Consider the following 27,930-nt stretch of genomic DNA (forward strand, 5'->3'; position numbering starts at 1 on the left):
ATGGCCCCAGTGGAGGGCCCCAAGGGGGTCCGATTACCACTATTTCAACACAGTTGGGGGAGTCTTTGTTTTGGGTCATCTGTTGTTTGGTAGGATGATCGTTCCTCATCTTTCCAAAGGATGCCATTTATTTTATCTCCTCCATCTCAATGTGTTTTGACAACAGACCTGACTTTGAAGGAGCTCAGGCTCTTCTCCTCCTGCTGCCCTTCTCTCGTTTGGTGTAGTTAGGGGGTGGAGAGAAGTTTATTAAAGCACTTGATGCGGTTAAGTGCTAACAATAGCATTTTTAGTTCAGGCTTTGTGCCTGAAGAAAGTCTGACCTCTGCTTTCAGGGATGTAAAGCATGTTTCTTATATGGTACTCTTTATTTGAATGGAATTTACAGCATGAGTGCATTAAAATCAAAGCCATACCTAGTCGTTCTTTTCAAAGACTCGTTGAAGGGTTTGTCATTCTGATCTTTACACCTCAAGTGTATATTTCATCCCCCTGGCCTATTCTCAAACAAACAAACCTGAACTCAGCACAGTGCTGTCCAGCTCCAAGAGATTTGTAGAACACACACACACACACACACACACACACAAACAATGATTAGAATATATAGTTGCAGGGCATTCTAAATGTTGAACCCATGCCCAGTTAAAGGCAACTTGGAAAAGCTTTTGCCAAATATCTACTTTGCATCTTATTTTTGCTATATCCTTCTCGTTCATTTCCATAATCATTCACCATGGGCAATTAGCAGCGATCTCTGTGCTGCTGACTTCTCATCCTCCCTATCACTTCCACAGAGACCTCCGTGAAATGACAGAATGTGAGTTGCAGGATGGGGTCCAGCTCCATGTACAAGAGTTCATGGCAGCATGATAGAGAAGAGATGAATTATTTCTTACCCTTTCCTGTACTGTATGAGCAGTCCAACAGCCCCAATGTGAGATGGGACTCTGGCTTACATGACAAGTCAGTCCTGTCTCCTCCTAGCCCCTTACTCTTTTTCTTTTTTTAATGCAGACCCCAGATGTTTAGCATTAACTTCCTTGGTCTCAGGAGACTAGGATCTCCTAAGCAGCAACAACAGTCTCACCAAACTGACTTCCTGCTGTTCAAACCCAAACCAAAGGTCTGAGTCAGCGGTCAGCACTCTTGTGTTTTTGTGAGGAATGAGCAGATCCTCACAAATAGTCCTCTGGGTTGTCTTCTAAATGTTCCCCTTTGTGTCTGTGGCTTGTTTTTCTAAGGACCTTCTTGTGTTGGCCGCAGGGATGGGGTGGGGGGGGGGTGGGGGGTGGGATTGGGTATGACTTGTCGACTGTGCGGAAACCTCTGGACCCCCCAGTGTTAAATGAGCTTTGAAACAATGGCCTCTGATCAGATTAGATAGCCACCCCCCCAGCCCAAACTACTCCGTTTGGCCTATCAGTATTGCAAGAGATAAAAGATGTCATCAGCACACAATGAATCACCAGTCTCACCACTCTAATGTAGCTCACTCAAGCACCTCGCTCTCTTCCTCTCCAACTGGTTACTGTTTCAGCCCTAAATCTGTAATTAGCCAAATAACAATCTTCTCACTCTCTTTTTAAATATAGAAGCCCCCCCCCCCCCATCTTCACAGTAGAAATTTAGCTGTGCAATTGAAAGTCTCTTGAAGGCTTTCTGTTTTGTTTGAAATGTACTCGTTTTCGCAAAGTTCCCAATAGGGCTGCAGCAAACAGCTATTTTGGTTATCTATTTTTCAGTTAATTGGATGTTGCTTATTTCTGTACTTTAAAATATATATTTTAATGTTTCTTATTTTAATATTTAACATTGTGTATTGCAAAATAGCCTTCCATACATTATTTCAAATACTATATAAAAGTATATACATTTCAATTTTAAGGGTATATTTACAAAGACTATTCACAGTTTGAAAGCATTCACTGTGCTGCATTGGAAATAGATTTCAAGTATTGAAATGTTATATTACAAATTTAATATTTCGAATGAATTGTTTTATTTATATATATATATATATATATATATATATATATACACACACACACACACACACACACACACACACACACGCGCGCGTGTATATGTGTGTGTATATATACAGACATGCAATCTTTTGTGATGTTGTTCTTTATTCTTTGTTATCAAAGGAAGCTCATCAGTGGGTTTTGTTAGTTTCGCTCCTCAGAGAGGAAGCAATGCTTAATGACATTAAAGGTTAGCTGACTCAAACACACACATGGAAATTGTAGATAAGCTTGATAAAGCAGCATTTTAGACCATTTTACTCCCGCTGGTTTTGGCTAGATTTCAGAAAGTTTCATTTGGCAGAGATTGCATAAAGAGAGTTACACAATGATTAAAGCTGTTGGTATGAAGTTTATTATTTAGTATATTAGGTGCTAAACAACAGTTTGTGCCTTTGTTCATTTGCTGCCTTCATGAATTTTTATGAAGCAAGTATTCAAATAGGATTCGCTTGAATAAATTTATTTTTCTTTGAATCAGTTTTGGTCTTTATTTCTGATAAATCCTCCAAACTTTATTTTTCTCCAACACCCAAATTTTAGTTTCTTGACATATGACAGAGACCAACCATTTACAGCTGCTCATAAAACATCCTGCTATTATGAGTAACATATACTAAGATCTTTATAGCACTTTTAAGAATCACATCTGCTGTGAATCGGTTAAATCAATGTGCCGGAGAAAGACAAGAATGCGCCCATTGTGTTTTCATGTTCTCTAAACGAAGCTCAGACAATGCTTTGTGAGCTATGTGCTTTTACGATGTCTCACCTTGCGTTGACTTATGTTGTATCTACAGAAGGGCTACATGTTTGTGATCAGTTCCATTCGATTTTCTTCTTCTTAAATAATTTAGCAGTGTTTTTAATGGAGGAAAATCATTATTGGTAATGAACCTTGAACGACTGAATACTAAGTGGCTTCTGCAGAACCTTAGAAATTTAACTCTTGAGCTTCAAGTGCTGTGAATTTAGGTCATCAGGCTATTGTACTGTTTACATAAAGTTGTTCATTTGCATTGTCGATTCACTGGACATTGCCACATCAAGTCGGCAGAAATTGTAATTGCATTAATAACGAATGACTTCCAATCATTTCGTCACTGTAAACCACTGAAGGAAAACGGCCACCACTTGTTGTTCTGCTACTTATGAAAAGGAAGTAGGACATTACAGACTAGTGTCTCGCTCTTCTAACTCAAGTGTGCAAGACCTTGGCTTTGAACCTTCCCATAATGAAACTTGAGTCATCCTGTCCGATCGTGAGGTGTATTTCTTAACACCTCAGAAGCATCTGCGTCCCCCAGCATTCTCAAGGGCTTGTGTGAGCAGTGTATCAGATGTACCCCATGTCTTTGTGAAGAACGGCTCAAGATTGGGCAGGAATGGAATGATGACAGGTAAATGAGGGGAACGGTTTGTGTACACTTCTTACTTGAGCCCCCCACACTACCCCCCATTAGCATCCGTTGTTCCCAAAGTGAACTAGCAATTTGTTGAGGCCGTTTGGGGCGATGAAAGCTGAGGATTAAAGAAACTGGAGAGGGTTCCTCTCCATTGCTCTTTGTCTTTGAGTGAGACATGATTATTTGTGCCATTTCCCATTGCTCTCCGAGACCATATGTGGTTGTCTGACCTATGCGTTTGTGTTGAATTTTGACAATAAAGACCGTTATAAAAGAGTTATATTACAAATAAATGCTGTTCGTTTGACCTTTCTATGCATCAAAGAATAATTAAAAAAATAGTATCACCATTTCCACTGTTTTCAAAATTGAGAGTGAAAATTATTATATTTTTTCAGCAAATTAGAATGATGAAGACTGAAGACTTTAGTAGTGGCTGCTAAAAATGCCGATTTGCCATCATGGGAAGAAATAACACTTTAAAATATATTAACATAAAATTGAAAAAGTAGTCATTTTAAATTGTAATAATAGTTTGTGAGCATTACAATATTACTGTTTTTTATTGTATTTTTAATCAATTAAATACAGCCTTGGTGTGCAGAAGATAACATCTCTTAAAAACATTAAGAAATCCAACTTACCCCAAACCTTTGTACAGTAATATGTATATATATATATCCAGTGTTAATTTCGTTGACTAAATATTTTCGTCATTATTTTCGTCACGAATATATTTTTGCCGACGAAAACTAAACGAAAACTAAAACAGAAGGCACTGATGGAGACTAAAACTATGACTAAATTGATTGACATTATCGTCAACGAATAAAGGACGAGACGAAAATAGACTGTGACGAAAATCAAATCAGCAGACGGGAGAGATGCGAGGAATGAGCAAAAGAACCGGCAAAAAAGAACAGACTGCATGAGAGGAGAGAACCAATCAGAGCCTGACTCATTGAGACGTGAAGCTAAGGTTTTCAGTTTTTATGAGCTCCCGGGAAGTCGGCATTCGAAGAGGTGATAGGGACTTTAAGCAACAGCCTCTGGTGGAACGGCAACGGCATTCTGGCGTTGTATTGCGCCTGCGCGAATTTAACTGCTACTTTGTGACGTTCTAATTTAACGGTCTACTACGGGAGAACAGCTGATTTGCCGGAGTCGCTACAACGTGAGAGGTTAGGTAAATAAATGTTATGTTTTTAGACTTATTTACATCATACAATATTAAAAACTCCTCTTCTGACAAAAGATTGTCATTTAACGCCAAAAGCAATCCTTCTCCTGCTTTTTTAAATTATATATTTTTTTGGATTTCAATAAATGAATTAATGCTGCGTTGCGCTGTTCTGTTTTACCGTTGCTTAGTGACTTTTACGTTCTTGGCTACAGCGGTGTGACGGCAAACTTCCGGTCGCTGTAGCCGTTCCATTCGCAGCTGTTGCTTAAAGTCCCTACTGTCTAAAAGAGCGACAAAATGTCCACAGCTCACTTCACGTTTGACGACGAACAAAACAAAACAAAGTGTAAAGCACGCAGAGCGCTCATTCGTGGCAAGAACACAACCAATTTGAAAAGACATTAACAGACGAGCCACCCGGACATTTTCTGAAATGTAATTTTACAACGATGTTCTTTTGTTTATTGAGCTAAGCAAAATTGGAATAGTGCAGTGCGTAGATGTTGTAGCATTAAATATTACGAACTGAAAAGTACTGTAAAATAGCCCCTTCTTCAAGTTAGATGCGAGCACAATACTAATACGTAATATCATGATAAATACATTTGATTAATACTAATGTTTAGTATATTTTATAATGTTCTACTTGTTGACAATATCACAAATATTTCTATATTAGTCATGTGAAACATGAATGTTCACATCCTATCATTATACATACAAATCTAGCAATAATATAGTATTTAAAACATACAATATTGCTAGACGAATGAATACCTTATAAAATCTTGTTACTTTTTTTATCCACCTAGCTGCCAACTTATTAAATATTTACTTTAAATGTATGCACTTATTGTTCAGCTCAGCTGTAAGCTTTAAGGTCCTGGACCTAACATTATTTTTCTTTTATTGATGGTCAATTGGCAGCTAGTTATTGTTTACATTATCATGACAGTGTTTGTTGCTGCATAAAAGCTTTTGAATCGAAATAAAGACACAGTTGTGTTGAAATAAAGTTGAATTTGTGTTTTATATATTTTGGTTAAGTTTGTTTCCTATACCAGCTGTAAAAAAATGTCTAGTAAATCTGTTATTGATTTTAGTCTTATTTTAGTCGACTAAAATACCAAGCAATTTTAGTCGACTAAAATACCAAGCAATTTTAGTCGACTAAAATACCAAGCAATTTTAGTCGACTAAAATAAGACTAAAATTAAAACAAATCAGATGACTAAAACTTGACTAAAACTAAAAAGAATTATAGTCAAAAGACTAAGACTAAAACTAAATTAAAATTTCGTGTCAAAATTAACACTGGTGTAATATACAATTGTATTTTGTCATAATATCCTGTCAGCGATATCAGTCAAATTCTGCATACTCTAGTCTAAAACTGTCTTAGAGCTGTCCACATCTAACAGCTTTTCTGAAGGATTTGCAGACTTGAACAAGAGACTATTTTTGTACCTTTAGCTTGCTCTGTAAAGCGGAAACTCCCGCCAGCTTCGCCTTCAAATTGAAGGTCAGTCTAATAATGCGAGGATGACATTTCAGACCTCTCTCCTACAGTATGTGAATTACTATCCTGCTGAGATCAGCTGTGATGAAGGAAGTGAAATCACTCGTCTTTGTGCGAGGATGTCGGTCTGTGTGTGTGTGAATGAGTGACAATGTGTGGCGCCCACCAGTCTTTGCGGGAACAGTGTCTGATTCTGCCAGTCTGTTGTTTTTACATATTCCTCATGCTGTTTTACATGTCTTAGCCTTGAATAAAAAGGACCCATTTGCATCAGACCCACAGCGCTGAGCCCGTGCTGTAGAAACTTAGTCAGTGAGAGATGGATGAGCAGGCATGCGGAGCTCCTTTGAGGTGAAGAGGAAAGACGGATGGTGGTGGTGCTGGTGTTGATGGGAGGAGAGGACGATGGAGGAGCCTCTGTGTTGATGTATTCTCCTCTAGGCCTCTGATCGTTTCCTTTCTGCTGCCGACTCAGTGCTGTCTGGGCCCCCACCGTCCCCTACGGTCACAACCTGGTTGTGTGTGCGTGTGTGTGTGAAGCGGAGTCATTTAACAAAATGAAATGTCAGAAGTAGTTGGTGATATGCTAAATTGTACAGTTTTATCATGGTGCTTGCATAAAAATAATGGCTGGTGTATAGAGATGTGTTTTCTCCTATTATGTGGAGAAGAACTGAATAAAAAGTGTTAAATCTGTCAGCCGCTGTACTTTCTAGCTGTAGTACCAGCCAAGCGATAGAGTTTCCATCTCCTTATTGGTAATGCTTATACTGCTGCCCATCTGAAACCACTTGTGAAAAATGATAGTATAGTATAGTAAAATATCTATCTAATTACTTAATGCTTAATATGTATATATATGTATATGCATGTGAATGTTTACGTGTGTGTGTGTGTGTGTGTGTGTATAGCATTTTTATTAGCTTTAATGGAGGGAAGAACATATGAGCATATGTAGACCTGCAAGATATGTTTACTTCCAGGTTTAAATCATATTAGAACTTCCAAATTTACAGTGGGGTCTCTAAGGTTTGTACCTCACAGTAATCGAATGTGTGTGTGGAAAAGGCCGTACAAATACGCTTCTCGCCATTTTGTCCTAGGACATTACAATCTCTAGTTGCCTTCACAGTACTTAATAATGGCTGATTGCAAGCTCATGTCTGGCATATGGCTTTGTGTGGGTGTGGGTGTGTAAAGGTGTGTGTTTGTGTTGAGGCCAGCTTAAGCTTCGTTTTTTTTTTTTTTTTCAGCTGTATAAAGGTCATCTCTCTAATGCAAAAATGTCAGGTTTCTCTTTTTGAAAGCTTTTAGCAACTAAATTGCATTGCATGGTATAACCTCGCTGTGCTGAAAACAATCACATGTTAATGCTTTTCTCACATCCTGCCACCTTATATGACCCACAGCTGAGTTAAATGAGAGTTTTCTCATTTTTAAAAAAGTCCACAGAGTGATATCACCAGATGCGAGGAACTTCCTTTTTTAAGGAAAGTCCTCAATGTTTCAATTAGTGGTTCTTTCTTAGGCAAACATCATTATTACTATTGCTAATTTAGGGTGAGTGATTTAAACCATTTAAGCAACAGATGTGAATGATACCTTAGGTCATATCTAGGCAACAGTTTAGAGCACAACTTGTAAAATTCTGAAGGTAAAAATGTTATTAATTTTATTAACATTAATTTTAATGTAACTGATTTTAGTGATTCTGTATAATCCTTTGAGGATAGATTTAACACAAGCCCTGACATTATTCATTGATGATACATGTTTCTGTTGGCTCTATCAGTTAATGCTATTTTAGTTTAAAACATTTAGCAGCCAAATTGCAGGTGAAGAACTATGCTCCCATGAATGTTAATGAAAAAGATCTAGCAATTAGACATTGGCAGACAAATCAGGACAAAAGACATCAGCAGCGACCATCCACCTAACATTTTATTTGTTCCCGTGATTGAAAACTCAGCAGCAATTATTCCAATCCTCATTGTCACATGATCTTTTAGAAGTCATTATATTATGCTGATTTCAGTTCAAACTTTACAATGTTTTGATTTATATTGGTTGCTTTGAATGTTTTTCTTTACAGCTTATGGATTCAAAAATAATTTCTTACATTTGTTACATACTTTCTCCTGTAATAGTTTATTTCAATCACATTTTCATGAAATATTTGTGGTATTTGTGTCCATTTGGATTCTCCTTTTAGTGCTGTGAACAGCAGTGGAACACGATTCAGAGTTGTACAGTCTCGGCTCTCCATACTTGACTTGTGTTAAGAAGCACACAGGAACAGAAAAAGTGGAGGGGATTCCACTTAACCTCTGCAGGATTAGTCCTCATGCCTGCTTTAGCAAGGCTAAGAGGGAAATGTCTCCACACACCCAGTCGATATAGGCTAGCCTCATCCTACTGAGATCAACTTAAGCCCGACTTTAGACATCGAGCTGGTCTCAACTTGCCAAAAAGGGAACAATTATGCCTCTAATGGAGAGTGATTCCCTGTTAAACCTGCTGTTACCATTCAGGTCAGTATTTAAGAATTAGCTTCAGATTGAATGTGCATGTGTGCTTGTACGCCTGCCATTCCCTACCGTAGCATTCGACCCCTGGAGGCATGTTGGTCGAACTGTGGAGACGTCCGTGTCTCCGCAGTGTTGACTCAAGACGGTCGTTGACATTCCCCCACCATGTTTGGCTTGGCTTTCGTCAGTTCTCCTTTCAAACATATGCCAGCAACTGCTAAAACACACAATCACGCAGGACACAAACAGGTGAGGCCTCATTAAGCCAGTCAAGACAGTTGGAAGAGACTTTGTGTGTGTGTATACATACTCTCCAAGCCCCTTGGCTCATAATGCTGTCATTCCCATTTAGAGTGTGTGCATGATGTACTCCATAACAATGTTTAGTCTTGGCCGTCTGAAATCATTCCCTGTGCACCATTTATCCCTGCTGTTGTGGATTGGTGTGCCTTGTTGTTTGTAGTTAATGTTTATTTCTGGTGTTGTGTCACTGATGTGACAGCAGAATGGAGTTTATGGATTTGCAGTGCCCGAGGAGGGGGCAACCAGAACAGCTGCGCATGTGTATTCATTCATATCTATCTCATCATCGCCCTCCCAATCACAACCCTCTGATCCATTAATCGGACCCTAGTCAGGCCGCCACGAGTGGAGTCTCTCTTCTCACTTCTCCTCTCTTTTAACAATGTGGATGTTTGCCCAGAGCTGCCTTGTTGTGAAATTTCACTCCTATAGTGTCACTCTCGAGAAAAGAGGGTGGCGGAGGAGCGGTATACGAGAAAACAAAAGTGACGTGTCATCGTAAGCGAGAATTTAATCAGCTAAAACACCGCCGAAGCTTGGAAGACTGATTGTTTTTGGAGTAGACCAGGTGCATGTACACCTGCAAAAGTTGTGTGTGTGTGCTCTTCCACCTCTCTTAATTGGAGTGCGCTATCCTCGCTAATGAATATTCTCTCCCCACCTCGATGTGGGTGGGAGAAGAGAGGCTCGTCTGGGAATTAGCACAATCCCGGCGTGCCCCCCAGAGAGTTGGAGCCGCTTTCAGTCCTTCAAGCGCTCACTCGATCCTTCTTGACCACATTATCGCAAAGGAGCCTGCTAGCAATTTCCCTGAGCCGTTTGAAATTGTGTCGCGTGTGAAAGCGCTAACGTTTGTTCCTGTGGAGTTTGAAATGTGCTTTCTGCGAACTGTCATAATAAAGCGCTGCAGTACAGTATGTAAGAAAGTTTTTGTGATGGTGATAAGGCCAAGGGAGATTCTGGGAGAGAAATGCCTCACTTTCCCTCATATGGTGACAAACCACATGAAAGCCTCATGAAAAATTCTCTCCTTTTCTTTAGACTTTCTGTCTTTAGGATACGGCGTGGGGATTTTGCGTCAAGTGGGGATGGAGGTTGTGATGTGCGCATGAACTAGTCGCTACAGGAGCAATCACATCAACACAGCAGTAAATTGGACTTAAAAGTGCACAAATGTGCAGGGTGGTCCACCTAATCCTTACCTCATCACTGTCTTTTACCTGACCCTGAAATGCCCTGTCAGAACATGTCAGTTTTGCTGGTGTGTGTGTGTTTGTGACTATGCACACACTGCAGCGTTTTGGAAGCGACGACTGCTTTTACATGTAGGAGTGAATCCATTACCATTACATTCTTTTTGTATATCTGTTTATGTATTTATCAGGGTTGTGCACCATACAGAATTTGAGAATGCTTTTTCAGTTTCTGAATTCAGAGGAACAGACAGGATAAAACAATACTAATTTGTTGGACGTGGAATTAAAATGAATTGAAAATCTAATAAAAGCACTGCTGTTTTAAAATTTGTGGTCTGTTAATTTGATCAAAAGGGACATTAAAGATATGCTGCAAAATATAATTGCAAAATAATCAAATAAATGCTATTCTTTTAAACTTTTATTCATCAAAGAATGAATGCATCCTCGGTGAGCATGAGGCTTTCTTCTGAAACATAAAAAAAAAATAATTGACTAGCTAGAAAAACTTTAAATAATGAACATATACTTTGAAAAGGGTTTTGGACAGATAAGAATGAGTTGTCAGTGGAGTTACTGTGTGTGTGTGTGTGTGTGTGTGTGTGTGTGTGTGTGTGTGTGCAGAAACAAGTTTCAATAATACTTTTAGAGTTGGGACAAAAAGTAGAAAGATAATTGTGAGTTTTAAAGACCTAGTTACTTGATAAAATAGATAAAGTGACACTCACATGATGCAGTGGTGAAATTAAAAAGTTGACATTTCAAGAACAGTGAAAAATTTAACTTATTTACTTGCTTTAATAACACCGTTTACTTTTTACCGTTTACTGTTTTTAGTTCCATGAAATATGTAGGCTCTTTCCAAAAAAATCCCCTCAACTAATGTGAATATCCCAGTACTGGATTCATTGTACCTGAACTGTGTTCACTCATGCCACTTCCTGAGCCTTGAGCCTTTAGCCTCTGTGTTTAGTAAATGCTGTTGTCCCTTTATTCACCCTGGGTTTCCCAGGAGAACTTCAGCCTGAACCCAAAGCAGAGAGACAGTTTGTGTTTGTGTGTCCTGTGTGTCGCAGTCATGTGAGAAATCAAAGCGTCATGGTTTACAGAGCTGACATGATGCCAAACACATTTTCATGTGCGGCTTAGTGGTTAACAAACAAAAGTTCAGACTGTCCACTAATAAATCTGATTTGTGAAGATACCATTCGAAACTTTTGCTTTCTGTGAATACCGTTCTACAGTGCTAACACATCTACGTAGCATGAAATCCCAAACCTGTGCTACCACAGTGTTTTGGATAGCATCGCTATGTCTTTTGACTTTGTGTTTGGGAGTCCATCTGCTTGTTGTGAAAGACTGGAGCCAGACACAGCAGTTTGCCACAGCCTCATGGTGCTCTTTCTTAGTCTCCTGCTGTAGAGGCCCCTGACAACAAAACAAAAAGAACGAAGATGGTGGTCCAGTAATCCTGCTGTGACTATTTTGGAGGGATTTTTGGAGCAGTTCCCTCCTCGCTTTCTTTCTTTTATATCCTAGATTATAAATCACACTTTGAATCAAGGCATTAACCCCAATGAAGATTCATTTGAGATTTGGGTTGTTCTCAAATGAGTTTTTCTGATTTCTGCCAAGGAAACAGCTGCCAAGTTCTGGGGAAGATGATTGGACGTTTGTGAATAGTAATCTGCACAACTGTTTGTCTTCTCGTTGTTCTGTATGCTGTATACTGTATATGTCTGTAGTAAAATTTTCTGGAAATGCATTAAGAAAACTGCTTTTTGATAATGCAGTGAATGAAATACTTCACAAATGAAAAGTACTTTATTACATTTTCTCTTTTTATTTGTAGTCTTAAAGGGTCGTTCACTCCAATGACAATAACAATTATTGTAATTGTATGTATAGAGAAGTCCACACCACAACTATAATGATAACGACATTATTATATATTCTACTGAATGTATAAATCATATCATCACATATCATATATCACATATATCGTATCATATATATCATGTCATATATCATATCATATTTAATGTGATGTCATGTCATCAGTTTCTTGTATATCAATTTGGCTGCTACATCATGTGGTGGTTGGGTGTTTTTTGCTCATAGCCTGAAATGGTGTTTATGTGATTCGCTCGTTGGGCCTTTTATTTTTACACTCTTAAACTGCAGTTGTACACCATGTCCCTCATTAGTTTTTTGGGGTGTTATGCGGTGCTTTAACAAGCTATTTGTTTATGTAGCTTCAGCAGGTGTGTCTCTGGGTTCACAAGCCGCTATGGCAAGATTGGTTTGTGTGACTGTAATTACTTATTTAGGGAAAGTGCTGTGAAAACAAACCAGCGATGGAGGAAGAAAACGCTGTTTGATTGAGGGGTAAAGAGGAAGTTGGCTTTCTCCAGCTGCCTTCAGCTCCAGTTCTGCCCAGGTAATTCCTTTCAAAGCCATCGAATCAGCTCAGACGATTGAATTTCAGGGCGCCTGGAAACAACGGCCCCTCTCCATGCACTCAGCTGATTGTTGAGCTCCCGCCCTTTTTAAATGACTTCTGCCCTGAGGTTGATGTCATGCCTATGTTTCTTATGTTATATTTTATATTTTATAGGGTTCTCTCTCAATGTGCAGCAGTAATCATGTTTTAATGTTCAATCACAACTTCACCTTCTCAGCTCAAACCAATTCTGCATTTTGACTGATGGACATCAGTACTCAAATCGTCTGGCTTGCCACCGTTCTCCTGAAAGGTGATTTTAGAGTTTGCTTTAGTGGAGTATTGACACTAACCCTTTGAGTTTGCCAGCACGTGTGTGCATTTGTGCACCCAGCATCCATTTGTGGGGTCCTTTTATCATTTTAAGACCAACATCTTAACCGCATGCACTTACACGTTTCACAGAGTGTCCTGGGTTATACGTGGAAGATGACTGATTTTATCACCCCTTCTGCACACTTTATTAGAATGCAAAGTGTCTGCCAAATTTTACACTTCTCTGAGGCTAGAAGCTCCCTCATGTTTATGCAACAGTGGTCAGGAGCGATAAAGTTTTTCAGTGGGACCGTCTCTAAGACTTCAGAGACTGAATTTGTACCATGCTTTAAACATAACCTTCAATCCATGGTCAGTCAAATATATAAAAACTGTCACTGAAGAGTATGAAACTGAGCTTTGCTGTGTTTTTTTTTTGACATGCATTTTGTTGTTGCCATCCCACATTTTTCAATCTAAATCCTACGGAGCCCTGCACATGACATGCAAAAAAAAAAAAAAAAAAAAAAAAAATCTATATTATTGTGGACACAGATTTACAACTTGTTACCATGAATTAAGAATTCATTACCACATTTTATCCATTCATTGCCCTGCTTTATTTTAATTTTGGCCATGATTTACTGTTTGTTTCTTTATTTTAGAATTAATTTCATTGCATTTCATTTCATTTTAATTATTGTATTAAAATTTGAAATGCCTTAATTCAAAATCATTTGCAATTCAGAAATTGAACTGTAATTAAAAATTGATTCTCAGTTCATTTCTAAATGGTGAACAACCCTGATCTTTCGATAGTGACTGTTTGGAAGTCAGAAGAGGCTTTGTTCTATATCCACTGTATTCTTTTTACCAACTAGTATGTCTTGTTTAGGAAACATCTGTGTTCTACTAAATCTTTATAGTGGAACGTGATACCTCAGTGTGCGACCGCACATACCCTCCACTGTCGTGTGAAACAATGCTCGCTCATTAGCACACACTCACCTATTGTGCCATTTCCTCTGAGGATCAGAAGCATGCAGGAGAATATAACTGATGAGGTGTCAGCAAGTAATCTCACTTTCAAGCCCTCTAACATTCACATCACACTTACCTCCCCCGAGTACTTTCTAGCTTCTGTAACACCTCAGTCAAGTCTTTAAAGTCAGTGTAAAGGCATTTAAAAGAATTGTTTCTAATCGCATTATAAATTTTAGGAATGTATTGCTGAAAACACGTTACAAGGAATGTGAACTATGTAGTACTGAATTGAGTTAGACATTTACCATTTTTGTGTTCAGGATTTTTTGGGCGGGCCTGAATTCATGTATTGATGATGCACTGGAGCCACTGAGCATGGCTCCTCCTCTAACAATATAATAAATAGAGCATATTAGCATCAATGTTTCGCCTGCTCAATCAAGAGTTACTGTCATTACCATTAGTTCCTACAGCCTACAGTTTGATTGCTTGCTAGCTATGTGAATTTTTGCTTGTGAAATTTGCTTTTGAATTTTTCAGATTTTTCCACGTGTGGGAGAACTCTGCCTTTAATAGCCCCCAGAGCCCCTTTCACACTGCATGTCGGACCCGCAAAATTTCCGGAACATTGCCGGGTCACCTTCTGTGTGAAAGCAACCACGTCCCAGGATCGATTACCGCATTGAACCCGGGTTGGGGACTTAGTAACATTGCGGGGTTCGACCCGGGACGAGCGCTGTGTGAACAAAAGCCAGATCTAATTCCATGTTGAAGTGATGACGCGCGACTCTTTTACCGGCTGTTTTGAAGGAAGATCAACGTTCACGACGAAAAAATATGTGCAAACTGTAATGAAGCAGAGATCAGTTAAGCCCCTTTCACACTGCACGTCGGACCCGCAATATTCCCATAACATTGCCTGGTCGCCTTCTGTGTGAAAGCAACCACGTCCCGGAATTGATTACCGAATCGAACCCGGGTCGGGGACATAGTAACATTGCGGTAATCGATCCGGAACGAGCGCTGTGTGAACAAAAGCCAGATCTAATTCGGTATCGAAGTGATGACGCGCGTTATCGCGCGACTCTTTTACCGGCTGTTTTGAAGGAAGATCAACATTCGCGACGAAAACATATGTGCAAACTGTAATGAAGCAGAGATCAGTTAGTTCCTCACTTTCCGCGCTGACGCAGAGATCGTTTGCTTGCTTCAGTTAAAGTATAATGTGCCAAGCGTTGTCGACTCGTACATTACACGTCACGCGCTGATGTCACGTGTCGTTACGGGATCTTCAAGGGTTGTGTATGAAAGCACGCACATATACCGGGTCATCACTGGCAGTGTGAAAGTGCCAAATCTAGCGACCAGGGAACAATTACAGGAACACTTTACCCCTGTATTTGCCGGAATGGCAGTGTGAAAGGGGCTTTAGTTCCTCACTTTCCGTGCTGACGCCGAGATCGTTTGCTTGGTTCAGTGAAAGTATAACGTGCCTAGCGTTGTCGACTCATACATTACACGTCATGCGCTGATGTCACGTGTCATTACGGGATCTTCAAGGGTTGTGTGTGAAAAAGCACGCAAATATACCGGGTCATCACTGGCAGTGTAAAAGTGCAAAATCTAGCGACCTGGGAACAATTGCAGGAACACTTTACCCCTGTATTTGCTGGAATGGCAGTGTGAAAGGGGCTCAGGACTTATGCTCCATTAAAAATGTAATTGATAATGTTTTTTGAATTAAAATTATTGAAGTTCAAATGAATTGAGGTAGCAAACGGAATGCACAATTACAATTTGAATCTGAATGTAAAGAATTTAATGTGAATTGAAATTCTAAGAAATTCATATAACTGTCATGTTTAGCTATGAAAGCAACGAGCACTGGTTTATTGGCCTTACAGACAAAAATAACTATAGTTTAGTAGCTAGACAGAATGCCACCTGTTGAAATTTGTATATAGCTTTTATATTTCAGCTTACTTTATTGATAGCGAATAAACGATGACATACTGGAATTTTTCCTTTAGCTCAACTTAAGCTTCAGGCCTGTAAGTCAGCTTTAATTACAGTGTCACTTTACAGATCAGACTGTCATGACTTGTTGAGATAAGCAGGAGAGCTGACTTTTAGCTGGTCCCTGATAGCAACTATTGAGGATATAACACCCACTTAATAATTGAGGGAATAATCAAAAGCTCAGTGCTGAAATGTAATTGGATCTCCACTATGAGTGGCAGGCTTATTTATTAGGCCTTTGTGTTTACATACAGAGGTGCATTTTCAGTGCTAGCGTTCAGTTCCCTCAGCTATGATGATGAGTCAAACAGGGAGATGATGAGAGCATCTCTAATTGGCACCCAGGGTGGGATTTGATCATCCGTACACACTGCCCTGCAGTCAGCAGATCAGAAGCCATTAAAGGAAATTTTACGGCATGCGTGAGGGTTATTTAACTAAATGGCTTTCATTTTGAAGGCGCACTTTTAAGAACACCCCTAGAAAATGCAGAGGTCACCTTCCGTTCGCTGCTAGGTTTTACAGTACACTTTAATTTGCATCTGCATTGGCTCCTCGTGTTCTTAGCATCTAGTATTCATGCCAGGAGTCTGTAAGATCCAACCGCTGTTCCCACAACATCTGCAGGGCGCTTTTCTCAAAGATCTTTTGTCTAATTCTTGATGCTTATCTGCCATTTACTTAATGGTCTGTTCTAGATCTGTGATCATGCGTTAGTGACCAGTTGTCAAAATATGGAAGGAAAGAGGAGGATTTTGTGGGGTTAAAAGCTCATTGTCTCAAATGACAAAGAACGGGATTAGAAGGCAACACTGGTGACTGTCTGAGCTCTTTTACTCAGTGCCAGTAAATTCAGCTCTCCTGATCCAGGGTCTAATCCCTGTTCTCCAGGGCTAGCGGGCTCACTGGGAAGAAGCAAGTCTCCAGCCGTTTCTCCAAAGAGGAAAAAAGCTATGTGTCATCATTAGCTTTTCTAATCCCTCCTCCCTCTGCCATGAAGTTAGTCAGGCCTGGACTGCTCTTTTCCAGGGCAACCACTGTTTCCACGTGCATTTGCCTCCACAGCCGCTGGGCCACGTTCTAATACCTCCATTTTAGGGAAAGCCTTAATCCTCATCTGAAAAGAAGCAGAGGTTGGAATTGCAGATGGGGATGCACACCCTAGTGTGCCTGGAAGCACACGCGGAGTAGTAAGAACTTCCTAAACTGTAATAGTTATCCATAAGAATTGCAGATTGTCTGAAATAAACTCTTAAAAATTCAAAATAGAAAAAAATTCAAACAGAATTCATTTGGTTGTCGTATACAGTATAACATGGATCGTTGGCTTCTGTGGCTGCACATTTACTTCTCAATGTCCATAAGGTTATTTTGTGATGTGTAGAATATAATTGCTGGTTACATGTCTTAAACCCTCAGGAAAGAAGAGTGCATAGCATTCTGATGGCCACTGGCATATTGTCTTTGTGGATTTACATTTCATCCTTCAGTGGAGAAGATTAGGCACCTTGTGGCATTTGGGGGCCAGAAGGAGCAGTTCCAGAGATTCCACCTCACTAGCGCTGGTTAAGCAGCGAGTTAGTTATGGGATATTTCATCTGCTAATTCTGCCTCATTAACTTTAGGACTAAAAGCATCTGAAATTGTTACAAAATTTAGTTGAAAGAAGAATTTGCTGACAGTAAGTAATTCCTGAAACATTGTTTCATTACTCAGTTCTTGATAATGCACCCTATACACTCTACAATTGGCATACTTGCACCCCCCCACCCCCAGAATTGAGCTTTGCAATCTTTTCAAATGCCCATTTTTAGAATTAAATGCACCTTTTAAAATCCAAGTCCACATTTGTGACCCTGGACCTGGCCTTAAGTGTCAAAATTTGAACTTTCTACAGCATCTGAAAGCTGAATAAGCAAGCTCTCCATTGATGTATGGTTTATTAGGATCGGACAATATATGGCTGAGATACAACTATTTGAAAATCTGGAATATGAGGGTGCAAACAAATCTAAATACTGAGAAAAGCACCTTTAAATTTGTGCAAATGAATTCTTAGCAATGCATATTACAAATCAAAAATCACGTTTTTATATATTTACAGTAGGAAATTTACAAAATATCTTCATGGGACATGATCTTTAATAAATGTCCTAATGATTTTTGGCATAAAAGAAAAATCTATAATTTTGACCCATACAATGTTTTTTTTTTTTTTTTGGCAATGGCTAAAAATCCACCAACGCGACTTAAAACTGGTTTTGTAGTCCAGGGTCACATATGTTAATCTTGGATTAATTCTGTACATGTTGACACACAGTATAGGACAAGCAAGGAATTATAAAATGTCATGGCCTTCCTAAAAGGTAAATATGAACCCTGATATTGACTAAACGTTCATCAGAATGATCGTTACAGTCAAGTTTGTGTCGGGTGTTAGCCTAGTGTCACTTTAGCTCGATACCGAGCTCTTTTATTGTGGAGATCTCAAGCTGAGAGCACAAGTTTTGTTTCTGAAAGGAATGGCACATTGCCTGGAGTGTGTGAAAGGAGGCTGTTTATGCAACATAACCATTTGGGAGATAAGAAAGCAAAGCATGTAGGTGGTGTTGCAGTGTACCCTTCTGAGTCAAGCAAAAATGCTTTTCATATTAACCATTTATAGTTTCCCATGTCCTATCAGCTTGCATCACCATATCATGTGAATGACATAACATGTCTACGTGGCACGCTAAATAAATTTTTTTAGAAGCCATTTTTCACTATAAACGTCTGTCATGAAATGTGTTTTCAGGAATATTGACCCTTTAATGACCCCTTTATTTATTTATTTATTGCTGCTTCACACAGATGAGATGATGATCATCCACATGATATAAACTGCTCTGGATTTAATCTTACATTTTTTTTTGTTAGCACATTACGGTCATATACATTTACATTTAGTCTTTTAGCAGACGCTTTTATCCAAAGTGACTCACAAATGAGGACAATGGAAGCAAACAAAGAGGCAAGTTATGTACTATATATATATATATATATATATATATATATATATATATATATATATATATATATATATATATATATATATATATATATATATATATATATATATATATATATATAATATACCGAGCAGCTGAGTCCTTGGCCATATTCAAGAATCAGCTAAAAACACATCTCTTCCATCTTTGTTTGAGCCTCTAACTCTGATACTCTCTATTCTAATTATATATATATATCCTAATAAGTTTTAGAACTGCATACAAATGCAGCTTTTATTCTGCGTATTTAAATGACCTGATGAAAGGAAGAGAAATGAAGGGAGGTCATGTGACCTACAAATAATGCATGCAAATCAGAGATGCAATGCAAATGAGATAGGAAAAAAGGCATCAGAGCTTTGTTTTGCATGTTGGCTCTGGTTTCTTTCATATTAAACCTGCAGGTTTTTTTGTGCTGTGTTGCATGCAGTGCAATGCAGAGCAGACCTGTCAGTTTTAATATAAACTTTCATTTTCACTGTAGTTTCGCCTTCTGCTTTGTTTTTTTCCCCTGAAAGTACATTTGCACTGTTAAAACGTGGAGACAGTTTGACAGAGCTAATGTTATGACAGTGTTGTTGCAGACAAATCCCTCTTTTATTAATTAAAACTAGTCTGCTTTAGACTGTCCTTCTCCCACTCACTAACTTTCACACTGAAATTTGTTAGATTTTTTTTTTAAATGTGTATTTACATGTATTTTATATTAAATATATTATATCATTATTTTGTGGTCTGTGTTATGTTCCCCTGTGTTACTGTCATTTTTGTCCTGTTCCACATAAAGATCTTTATTCTTGTGCTGTATTCAGATCTCATTCTACACAGGCAAGCAACCAGTTCATTCTTTTTAATGTTTCAAAGCCTTAAGTGCTTTGAGAACAGTTCTGTTCTTTTATTCATAATACCACATAGCCCCTGAATGGATGTGTGCGCTTATTTTGAATCTTATGTTAGTTAGAATGTTTAGTATGGTGAAGGGATATTCACTGGTTTTAAATTAGTTATGAAAGTGAATTTATGATAAGTGTTTGTTAATCTTTATTGGTAAGATTGGAGTTAGTAAGAATTTAAATTTTTTTTTTTTTTGAAAATGTTATTCTCAAATTTTATGTCTCCTATATTCTCAGTCTAATATGCAGATCTAGTGGTCTTATTCTCGTTGCTTAATATTTTTGTGGAAACTGTGAAAAAGCAAAAAGTAGTCATTTAAAAGCATAAAGCTAGTAGTTATTATAATTAGAATAGTAATATTCTTTTCCTTATGTATCTTGTAATTGCTGTCATAATTTATAATTTTCTAAATTGTGCTAGGGTTACATTTTAACTGTTTATTTGAGAATTTCCGCATCTGTTCAAATGCAACATGGTGTTTATTAACTAAAAACTGATGCCATCCAGTGACAAATCAAATCTAACATTTAAATATAAAAATATACATTATTGTTCGTGAACTACCTTATTGTTCATACAGTTGTATTTATTTATTTATTTTTTTAGTATTTTGAAATTTTTTTTTTTATATATGTCACTGTTGTTTCCTGAAAGAACTATGTTTCACTTTTAACCATTGCCATGCAATGTGCTAAAAATGACAATAAAGTTGACTTTGGCTTTGACTTTGGCTAACTTAAGCAAGCATTAATTGACTGAATAATGATAAACAGAGTTTAAGCTAATTTATCAGTAGATGCTTTAACTCAGTAATTGGTGCAAATGTGAAATAGCAGAGCTATTTGAAGCATTTAAGTCTCCATCAAAGAATATTAAGTACAGATGGAAGCGGTGCTTTTCACAGAGTTAAATACAGGCTACATTGTTCGCTGACGTAGCAACATTTGTTCATTAGGTAAGAAGGACTGCCAGCTTACTGTGCAAGGTTGCGGCACTGATAGAGTCCTTTAGGAAATCATGTTGTCATGATGTTAAAACTAGATTAATGATCTATTATTTTAATTGTGGTTTTGATTAACATTTGATAACACATTATGACATATCGGTTATAATATGCCATTTTAGTAATCTCACTATACTGAATTAGAGAAATGGAGAGAACTTGTATGAGCAAGAAACAGTGCAAGGGAAGATAAATTATATTTCATCACAATACAAAAAGATTTCCAGCACAGCAGACCATAATCAGACTAAAGACAGCATGGCATTGTAATTTGTAGCAGACAGGAAGTACTTACCTGATTGGGTATAATAGAGACAGAGATATAGGAGAGATCGAGGTCGTCGCTGACTCAACTGTGAGTGGGTTTTCGCGTTGCTGCCCTACGTCTCTGCTGCACAGACACAATTTTACAGTCACTCCAGATGGTCGGGTCTATGTGTGCGTTAGCCACGACTGCACTCCCTATAAAACTCCCTGAAAAACAGATGCTCTGCTTAAATGAGACTTCTGACATTAAAAACAGTTTGCCCTTTCCTAAGAGGCCTTTATCCTCCAGCTGTTTAGGGGCTACTTCTCTCTTTAATTGGGATGGGAGAGATCATAGATTACATTAGTGCAGTTGCATCAGTCATGTCCCTTGGCATGCTGTCCAAGCAGCAAGTGTATAAACAGGCTCCTGCTGTATCTGTCTCCATTAAAACACTCTTCTGTTCTACTTACTGATAGTGTATTTGATTGGTTTACTTGCATTGCATTTTGTGAAGGTGTATACATGCCTATGTATACATAGGTTTATCTGAACATTAGGGACTGGAATCCAGCGAATGACACTTTTTTTTATTTTTTTTTATTTTTTTTAATGTAAATAGAAAAAACTGATGCTTGTAAGTCAGGGCAGACAGCAAAGTCCTTTCTCAAACCACTTATATCTGCCTTTTTTTTTTTTTTTTTTTTTTTTTATGGACGAATTTCTCAATATACTACATCCTGCTTTGACCAGCACTTGCATGGTTAGGTGATGGTTCTAGTCGAAATGCCTTGTTTAATTTGATAAAAAAAATTAATTTAGTTTTTGATTTATTTTACATCTGATTACAGCAGCCAGTTAGCAATGTGTATTGCCAACCCGATCTCACGGCAATTCTTACATTTTTCACTAGGTGGCTTATTCGTACGAATTCGTACGACCACACTCGTACAAATTCATACGATTGTTGCCAAATCGTATGTATTTTACGAGTTGCACAATTCGTATGAATTTGTACGAATGACCTACACCCAACCCAGCCCCTAAACCTAACCGTCACTGGGTTTTAGACAAATCGTCTAAAATCGTACGAGTAAGGTCATACAAATTCGTACGAATAAGCCACCTCGTAAAATACGTACGAATTGGCCGTGAGATAGCATTGGTATTGCACACCTGCAGTATCAGTCCCTATTAAAGTATATTCCTAACTCAATTTGTGTAATTGTTTTTGGGTTAAGTTGGTTGAATTAAGGAAACACTGTTAGCATTTTGTGTGGTGTCTTGTACCCTAGCGACTGCAAAACAGAGCATGAAATATCGTTTTATTTTTCTGGAAAGTTTTTTTTTTTTAAACTTTCATTTTGTCTAACGTATTTTTCACCCAAAATGGATGCTAACTGCAAAACGAGATGCGGAGAACACAAAGATTGAAAGATATCCCATCTCCCCCTCCTTGATTTTTCTGGAGATCTCCGTGCTAGCTGTCTAGACTGTTTGATGGTAACATATCCTTGCCGTCTGGCCAACAGTGACATATCATATATTTGCAGGAGACAATCCCCTTATTTATATATGAGTTAAATATGCCTCAGGGACCTGATCGGAGATTGGATATCTGCAACCCGAGCGCTTGCCAAGATTGACAGAGGCCTGTTACTCGATTCAAACTTGATTAAGTCCAATTGAAGAATGAATGGGTTCCACTCAGGATAGGGATGGAGGGGAAAGAGTGACGATGGCGACATTACATTTTTTTTAAAACAGGCCCTAGAAGCAGAGAAAAACCTGGCTGCTGGGAGAGGCACTCGGGGGAACATTTGTCCAGTAGAGTACAAGACTGTGCCTTTTATTCCCGTCTGGATAAAATAGTGAGGTGACATTTGATCCAGTCACTCAGGGCTTGACTTAAACTGCTCCCCTTTTACACTTCCCGTCACATCTGCGTCTGCCCCTGTTTGAAAAAAGGGGCTCGCATAACTGCAGGAGTGCAGGTGACCGCAGTGGGGTCCTTGAATTTGGAGGGCGATCCATTTCACTTGAGCGCGAAGGGCTTGGGGAGGTTAATCCAAGCCTAGCAGCGGCCTGCTCGGGTTTCCAGGCCAGTACATGTGGAGCATTTATTTAGCTTTGTCATTTATGCAATATTCCAGTTTTATTTTTTACCTTTCTTTATTTAACCAAAACCTCAAAACATCCTGAACTTCTGCGATCCATGCATTTAGCTGTAACCACAGATCTAATTGAGGGCACGTTTTAATGGGTTGTGCTTCACAGAGACATCAAACTAAAAGGGAAGGCCAACGCTTTAAAAGTCAGGGCAGACCACAAAGTCCTTCCTCGAACCTCTTTACTCTACTTTTTTTTTGTTGTTGTTAATGATGGAAGTGCATTTTAATCCAAATTTCACAGTGCATAGAATGGTTAGTTGTTGGTTTTATTGGAAGTCATGGCCTAATGGTTAGAGATTCGGACTCGTAATCCAAAGGTTGCGAGTTTGAGTCTTGTACCGGCAGGAATTGTAGGTGGGGGGAGTGAATGTACAGCTCTCTTTCCACCCTCAATACCACGACTGAGGTGCCCTTGAGCAAGGCACTGAACCCCAACTGCTCCCTGGACACCGCAACATAAATGGCTGCCCACTGCTCCGTGGTGTGTGTGTGTTTGTGTGTCTTCACTGCTGTGTGAAGAGTTAACTTTAAAGGGGTAAATGTAGAGCTCGAATTCTGAGTTTGGGTCACCATAATTGGCTGTATTTCACATCACTTATTGAAAAAAACACTTATATTTTTATTCTATTGAGTGGATTCTATTTTTTATATGTAATTCCATTGTTTTTTTGTATATTTTATTTTTATATAATTTGTTACATTATTTAATAAATTTTTTATATGATTTAACTTATAAAACTTTTTAATTCCATTTGTGTGTTTTGTTTGTAGCAATATATATATATATATATATATATATATATATATATATATATATATATATATATATATATATATATATATATATATTTCAGAATCGGCCGATAATTGCTCTAAATGTAAATATCGGCATGGTCCAATATAAAAATGAATGATGTTATGTCTCGCCGCTAAGAGGAATACATGAACTCACATCAGCTCAGGGTATGCTAGCGATTAGATCATGTCAGCAGTGTGGCTCATTCTTGAAGCAAAGTTTTGACTGAATGGTGATTATATTCACTGTTTTGAATTGCTTAATTTAAGGCAAGTTTATTTATATATTCACAATGGTAATTCAAAGTGCTTTACATAAAAGAAAGTAACATAATCATGAAGAAAAATAATAACAAAAATAAAACAAGTAATTTTAAAACTTACTTGTTTTTAAACTAAGAATCCATGTACAGAATGCGTTCGGTGTGTGATAGAGTAAACCATAATAGCATATGTAGTGGCAGCAGCGGCATCCTCCTCCGGATCTTAATGCCCTTAATGGAAAAAAAAAAGATATATAGTTTGTTTATAGTTCTTCTATAAAACTTCATTATTGTTTATTTAATCCTAACAAATAAGTTCTTTTTTAAAAACTAACCAAAACTAATAATAATTTGCTTATAATTTCCACACAGGAAAGACTTGTTATTTCCAAACAAAAGGAAATATTTCTGTATCGGCATTGGCTTTCGGCCAAAATTAGTTAAAAAATATCGGTATATCGGATATTGTTAACAATTCAATAGCATGCATCCCTATATATATATATATATATATATAAATTCCATTTTGTAAAATTTTATATAATTTTTTATATTATTATATACTTGTATATAATATATGATTCTATTTTTTATTTGATTTGTATTAATCTGTTTTCTTATTTCTTATTTCCTTATTTCTTATTATCTTATTTCCTAGCAGCCAATCAGGCACCTGTACTGTATAACATGTCTGCCATCCTAAAAGATGTATCAGATTGGACGATAATATTGAAAAACAATACCTTAGGGGTTTTCCTGTCATCCTGACAAGAACCTTGGCAGAGCCCAGACAGTTTCTCCTTCAGGTCTGGCACTGACTGATAGGACTTCACTTGAAAGTGTGTCAGGAGATTTGAGGAAGAGAGGCACTCTGGGAGTTCAGTACACAGTCTAATGTATCCACCTCAAACAAACGGGGTGTGCCGTCTTTACCAGAGTTTTAGATATCTGTAAACTGTTTTTGAATTACTTGCTTGTGTGTGGCATGCCCACATTACAGAAAGACAGAAATTGAGATGAAAGCTGAAGAGATGAGCTATAGGAGTGTCTTGTGTGTTTATGTTTGTGTGTGGGGGTGAGCCTACACTCAGAGTTGAAGTGGAAGAGGGTGTAAAATATGTTTTGTGTCACTTTAGGATTAAATAACATTCTACAACGTATCTCGGATCATCTTTTCTGAGTAAGCAGCGCTCAGTTGTGCATGAAAAAGGGCTTTTTTGAAGAGTCTTTATCATTTGTAGGTGCAGCGATGTGGCAGAATTCATCTGAGTGATGCCAATGAAGCATTTTTTTTAAACCAAAATCGTTCTGGTGCATCCTCAGTAATTAGGACGTCCATAAATGATCACAAAGTCCCAATGCTTTGAAGTTCTCTTCTAATCCTACCAGTGTCACATTCTTTTAGGAAGAAATATAAAGAGCTTAATCTGATCCCAATTTAGCAGTGGTGCATCTATTATATCAAGCTGCAAGCTCTCGCTGGGCCTTTTCAATTGAAAATGAAGATTGGTGGGATGAGAGAAGCATATCTAGTCCTGGGTTTAAGTGGCTTGCTGCTGCAGCTTACAGTCGACTAAGACTTGGCACATATATATATATATTATTTTAATTTTTAATTAATTATTTATTTATTTTTATTTTTATTTGACATCAAAAGCTTTACAATAATTAGTTTGAGTTTAGACTTCAGTTCCGGTTGAATTTTTAGCAAGGCAATGCAATGTCTAGCAATAGGAGTGCAGAAAGTTAAGGTCCCATGATCCAGTCCCTGAGGAAGCTGTTTGTCAAGATATTGCTTCAAGTAAAGCATCCAAAAGTAATAATGATTGAATAAACTATTGAACAGATGGAGACTTTCCATGATGTATTTATCTTGCTTTGAGCGAGAGAGGAAGTTAAAGAGACAGAAAGGGACAAATCTCAGACATGAGACAGGTGTAGCCTATAACTCAGTATAGTTTGGCCTACCTGCGTTCATGCATACTCTATTCCTCCTCCCTCTCCACAAGACCTAATTGCATTGGGCTTTTAATCACATATGCATTCAACCCATCTGTTGCTTCACTTTAATTTGCCCTCAGCTTTCTTAAATAAATGCATGCAACTTCACAGTAACCACCAAGCGGGGACACAAACAAAGGTGGAGGGTCACCTTAGCGAGCTGGTGACAGGTGCACCGTAGGGTCCTTACGTGTCTGAGCTTGGTACTTGGAAGGAAGTGACACTAATATTTACCGCCCCTATTCCAAAAGCCCCTAATTAATCAACAGGGATCATGAGGCTTCTTTGTCAAATGGAATCTTTCAAAATGCGCTTTATTCACATGCATCTGGTAAAGGAAAAGAAGATCAAATAAGACAGCAAACAAGCAGGCTGGGGTTCAGAAACAAGGGGCCTGTCTCTGCACGTCTAAACTGATTGGTCACTGACAGAAAAGCCAAGACAAGTTAAGCGTGTGCTGAAATGAATGCTGTGACATTCAATGCATTTCAAATGGAGCGTCCTTCAGATGCGAGGTCATGGAGGTGTACTAGTTTAAAAACTGAGACCATTCTTGTTGGACGGCCTAAATTCACAATTTTCTTAAGCCGTGATGTTTGTTTGTTAGAAATGTAGGGCAATGGAATGTCTTTTCTTTCTGTCGTCGTACAAATAATTTATTTGTAGAGCATTTCACAATCTCTAGGAGAGACTGAAGGTGTTTTTCATCAGAAGGACGCAGCTAGATTTGACTTGTCCTTTAATCTCACAATTCGCATCCATCTAATGGAACCTGCGGGAAAGTGTTGCTCCTATTTGTGCCATGCTTAGCCAGTGAAGGTTTGAAAGAGGTGTTTTTCAGCAGATCTTCATTTTCTGTCACTGCCAGCCAGACGTTTCTATTAGCATTTCAACTGAGGTGTGATCTAGACATTGAGGTTTATTTGCAGAAACACAACACCCAGTCGATGTAGAGCTTTTTTTTTTTTTAAGTTTCATATTTTTGTTATTTTTTAATATTATTATATTTTATTAATTTGAATGTATTACTTAGTATCAGTAGAAACATGAAACATGCCTGCCATCCTAAAGTAGGGATCCGACTAAGCAAAAACATCATTGGGGAATTTATTTTCTCTGATTTGATGGCTTATAGTCTGCAGTTGATATATAAAATATACTAGCCAACACATCGGTTGTTAGGCAGACTTTTCATAATTGACCGTAAAGCTAATATTTTGAATCACACCATTATATAGAAGCTGAAGCTGTCCGAGAATGTCTGGTGACACATTTGGCTCCTAACAGCTAGAGTGAACAACATCAGGATTAGCTTGCGCTCTTCCTGGTGAGCAGGAGGGAGTCGAATCTTGTGTCTTACTTAACCCCCACGCATATTCAAGCTTGTTACCACTCATTCTCCAATAACAATTTACTGTTTCCTGACAGTGGCTTCTGAAATAAATTCTGCCAGATGCCATGGCAGCGTGATGCAAAGACGTCATTATTTGGCCCCCGTTGGAGATTTGGAGTTCTGAGAGGAATAAAAGGCTCATGAGACGCAAGCCAATTATCCACACTGTGGGAATTCTGTGGGGAATGCA

General features: G+C 38.2%; 1 protein-coding gene across 1 annotated transcript in view; it reads left to right on the top strand.

The window, feature by feature from the left end:
• LOC113112614 (O-acetyl-ADP-ribose deacetylase MACROD2-like) overlaps window positions 1-27,930 on the top strand; it is a 289,161-nt gene that overhangs the window by 92,273 nt on the left and 168,958 nt on the right. The window lies entirely within an intron of this gene.

Source organism: Carassius auratus, chromosome 13 (genome assembly GCF_003368295.1).
Source record: "Carassius auratus strain Wakin chromosome 13, ASM336829v1, whole genome shotgun sequence".
In the NCBI taxonomy this organism is placed as follows: Eukaryota; Metazoa; Chordata; class Actinopteri; order Cypriniformes; family Cyprinidae; genus Carassius; species Carassius auratus.